The sequence below is a fragment of the Protopterus annectens genome, chromosome 11.part0 (genome assembly GCF_019279795.1).
Source record: "Protopterus annectens isolate FY-2018-M chromosome 11.part0, PAN1.0, whole genome shotgun sequence".
Lineage (NCBI taxonomy): Eukaryota > Metazoa > Chordata > Ceratodontiformes > Protopteridae > Protopterus > Protopterus annectens.
Genome location: NC_056745.1, coordinates 96,697,037 through 96,702,036, shown reverse-complemented (window position 1 = coordinate 96,702,036; position 5,000 = coordinate 96,697,037). Strand labels below are relative to the sequence as shown.

At 38.0% G+C, this 5,000-nt stretch overlaps 1 protein-coding gene across 1 annotated transcript in view; it reads left to right on the top strand.

The window, feature by feature from the left end:
- Nucleotides 1–5,000, top strand: part of VWF (von Willebrand factor) — a 749,192-nt gene that overhangs the window by 591,660 nt on the left and 152,532 nt on the right. The gene's annotated exons all lie outside the window — the stretch shown is intronic.

Here is a 5,000-nt window from a genome sequence, read left to right as displayed (position 1 = left end):
ACACAATAAAAAAACACATACATACACTAACCAAATCCCTACTTTTAACCCTAAATTAAAGCACCAAAATCCTACTGCTAACCCTACACTAACCCTACAAACACAACTGTTTATGCACTGCCCTTAACCCTTCCCTAACCCTATGGTCCGTAACTGCCGCACACTTCCCCTATGGAGCTATACCCAAACAAACTAAATATTCCACACACATACACTTAGCAAAACCCCACACTAAACCTTACATACATTATCTACACAAAACCTTACATACACTACCTACCTATGCACTTACCTTAACCCCTCCCTAACCCTAAGATCCATAACTATCACACACTTACCTTACGGAGCTATACCACAGACGGGCCAACTATGCGATTTTGATATTTCCTTTCGCGGCTTCGTTCGTTCCACGTATTCGCGGTTTGCTCTTTACATGTCGCAACGATTCAGATTCGGGTTTTACTGCTTTCATGGGCTTAAAGTAGACCTGACCATGCAAGTGCCACAAAGACAGTGAGAACAGAGTATGACTACAGATTTGGCCTTAGAGCTGTGATGCAGTCACCTGAACACTAAGCTGCCATTTACAGCAATTAGCAACTACAGAATAATATTTTTAGAGACCACTACTTTGCAGAAATCAACAAATGTATTGAACATTAATGTATGAAAGATGCAGTAAAGCTCAAACAGCAGAAAAAAATGATCATATCCCAGTAAATTCCCCACCTCTGGAGCAAACAACCACTACTTATCAAGTTGAAGGTAAAAAGGGTGCTACTCAAGTGGATATGTCGAGCCCTTGTCACCTACAGTGTAAACATAGATAATTGAAAGGATGGCCTCAAATTCTCTCCTGATCTATCTTGTTTTGCCCTCCATGAAGCTGGAGGAAATGTTTGAATGTGGATTGCTGGCTAGGTAACGGTCCATAGACTGATTTACCTGTGAACCAATGGGCTTGTAATGCTTCAGTAGTGACAGCGATTAGTATCTATGAAAGAGGAGCCACACTTGTAATAAACAGGACTAAATATTATCCTGGCCTTACTGAACAACATTTAACTGAAAATATTGTGCCATTCATTAAACAAATAGTGCAGAGGTCAGACAAACGTTCCATTGATTAAACCAATAATGTAGTGATCAGACAAAAGAATAGCTTCAGTTAAACATACAGTAAGTTTGGTCCTAATATTACTACTCAGCATTCTAATACAGAAATTAAAAAAACAAATGAGATGAGAAAAGGAAGCAGAAATTTGTCTGATCTAATTCCAGGTCTCTATGTCTTGTATACTCTGCACTACATAATGGGGTCTTTGCAGTAAAGGATTATTAAATGCACAATAAAAAAGAATTTGCAATGTTTATTTTGTTAATAATGAATGAAGTCTAATAGACATAATCAGCTTAGCTTTAATAGACATTAAGATGGAATAAGCCTTGGTCTGAATTCTGGAAAGATGCACTTTGGAACAGAAAATTATATATATATATATATATATATATATATATATATATATATATATATATATATATATATATATATATATATATGTGTATGTGTGTGTGTGTGTGTGTGTGTGTGTGTGCTCTTTCTTGTTAACCCACTTAAGTTAATTTAGGGAGATGGGGAGCCAGAACCTATTCTGGCACTCAGTGACCCCAAAACCTGTCCTGGAACTCAGTGACCTCAGAATCTATCCTGGCACTCCGTGACCACAGGCAGATTGGGGCACCAGCCTATCACAAGCCATATACCTCTGTATATCTCAAATCTTTATGGCTAGCAATCATTTATTTGTTTGAATCAATACAAAGCTAGGGATAGAAGCCTTGATAATCAATCACAATACTTGCAAATTTCAGTGTTGTGCAATCATTTCTGATTTATTTGAACTTTATTTAAATTCTAACTTCTGCTTTAATACTACAGTAGTGATTTTGGCTTTCTCAACAAATGCAAGATGCAGGTGGCAAAAACGTATATACTTATCAGCTACTTCAAAAAGATACAATGTGGGTCAGCTGCTATAATTTTCTTTAAAGTTATGAAAATTCATCACTGTAATGCATTTTCATTTTATTGTATGTAGCAGTGCAAATGATGAGCATGTTATGATTTAGAAAATAAATACATTGACAAAGTAAGGGACTAGTTTGTAGGCTACTGTAGTGAGACAACTAATAATATAGCAATAACCGATGATGTTAGTGTGGTATATTGAAGATTTGCCCGTGGTTGATGTGGTTTAATCATAAGGGTGAAGCCTGAGTGATTAAACAAGGGCAACAATGGTTAAATCTTCAATATGCCACACCACAGAGTCGGTTTTTGCTATTATACAGAAAAAAATGACTTACTTTTCTTAAATAATGTCTTTGTATAATGGTACAAAGGCAACAATGGGTAAATCTTCAATATGCCACACCACAGAGTCGGGTGCCGTTATGCTCTTCTGCTTTTGCCTTGGTACCCTAGGGCTTTGCAGAGGTACTGCGCATGCATGGGGGATTCCCACACTTTTGCAGTACACCAGTGCTATGTGAAGGAAGCAGCGGAGAAAGGAATATCTCCATTGCTTTTTTTTTAACTAAACAATAAAAGAAACTGGGCTGCTTTTAAAGTGCAAGAGAGAGGAGACAGAAAATAAAAGGGTAATCAGGTACGTTTGTTTCATTTTGTATATTGCACCTGGCTATCCTTTTATTTTTCTCCGTGCCATCTCTCTCGTTCGTTTAGGACTCCAGTTTTGTGAAGTTATTAAAAAAATGAAATAAAATAATTTTTTTATTGCATATATTAATGGAAAAAATTCCAGGCGACCGGACTGTTTTCCATTGGTATATGCTCGGATTTACAATGGGCACGCTGGTTGGGCTGACCAATCAGCATGCTAGTTTTCGAATATTAATGGCCAGTCATTGTATAATGAGGATTTTATAGTCCTTTCCAGTTATGTGTAATATGAACCACAAACCATTTTTTTATCAGTTGCTCTAATTTTCTGAAATAAGTCTCAAATGTCTAGCAATGGACAAATTGTATCCAAAAAGCCATAGGGGTTATACAAAATTCCACAAATGCAGATTCACACCTGAGCTATTGCCTAATTTTGGTGCAAGTTGTTATTAAATGAATGTTCTCTTCTAAGTTCCATCTAGAGTAGGGAAATCAGCTACAATTTCTACAATACTTTGCATTATGCCTTAGAGCCCTGCCCCCTTGCAGGGATGAACTATTTATTATGGTCATTGATCTCACATTATGATAAAGGCAGGAGGAAAAGAATGAAGAATAAATATACATTCTATTAGCATGCGGAAAGTGAAGAGCAGAGGAGGAGGGCAGAAGGTGCTTTTCTATTACTATGAGCCATCATCATTAGCATGCAGCCGTGGAGAAGAGGATTAAAAGAACTCCAAGGAAAACCAGGGCATCGATGCAGGAGCCTTCTGGGGATTACTAAGTATAAGTATTCATGGTGCTTGTGGGCAGAAAGAGGGTACGCATGAGGCACTCTTCTGTCAAATGTTTGAGGAGAGGACAGGATCAGGGAGCTGCAATAATTAGCACAGCAGCAGGGAGGAGGGAAAGAGAACTGCCTAAAGGTAGAACCTGAACAGAAGGGAGGATGTAGACATGAATTCATATCAGGATAGCGGATATAATATTGGATCTAGTAGAGCTAAAAGCCACAATTTTACCCAAAGAAGAGGACATGGGACAGGTGGAGTGAAGCTACATGTCACAGTTCTATCCACAGAAGCTGGAGAGATCTTACCAAGATTTTACATCCAGGGAATTTCAGTTAAGCCTCATTAGTAGGTATTGGTGGAAGGACAGCAGTGTGATGTAAGAATCAAGACTGGAATAGGAGTGTGATATAAGAATCGAGACCAAAACACTCTTACCAGAAACTATGCAAATGGGCCAGACAGGATTTGTCAAGGGCAGATAGCCAGCAGATAATTAGTGACTAGATACTGTTTTATAGAAAAGAGCGGAGGATTTAGAACTAGATGGGATATGATCCTTTCATCATGAAAAGGGTTCTGACTCAGCTGAATGGGCAGTTCTGCAGGAAGTTTTGAAGGGAACTGGACAGGGAAGGAATTCTGTAACAGCTTTAAAGCTTTATACAGAGGAATAGAAAGTGACATGTGATTCAGTCATGGAATATCTGAAGCAGTGAAGGTTCAGGGAAAAAAAAGACCAGATAAGGATTTTGTTTGTCTATCTTTTGGGCTATTTCTACTTATAATCAAAGTTATAAAAGAGAAATTTAAAAAAAAAGTTGAAAAGGTCAGGCTTAAGATGAGAAAGAAGCATTGGTTCATTTTTTGCATGATGTAGAAAGACCATGGGAAATTCCACCATATGAGTTGTAAAAATTTCAGGCACAGTATGTTTGAGTATAACACCAGGAAGATGGTTCTAATAAGATAAAGAAAGGATGAGGGGGTGTATTGCCTAATGAGCAGGATTTGGAATAAAACACTACACACCAAAAGCTAACTTATACAAACTTTATTTCTACTGACACACACAGAAAATTAACAAGCTAATAAACTCTACTTGTCTATTTAAAACCGAAAAGCAAGTTTACTCTATTCTACTAAAACAGAGAATTCAATAGTAAATGAAATTAGACAATGCATTTAAAGAAAATTATACATCACTGATAAATAGAAGGCTTCATTCTGTCTTCGGTCTCGACTGGGAAGCCCCGTTGCAGTCAGGCAGGAGTCTTCATTGGGAAAACTGTCCAGGGCAGTGCGCCAACTTCACAGGTGAGGCTTATGCCTGACTATGGAGAATCTTATCTATATATAACCAAGCTGTTTACCACAAGTCATGAGAATCAGTACTTTTCCAGTGTAGGCTGGATCTTGCTAGAGCGTTCTGTGGTGCTGGCCACCCACCCCAGTGCAGCGTCTGTGACTATACATATGAGGGAACAGACTTTGAACACCCTGATACAGGCCAAATGTTC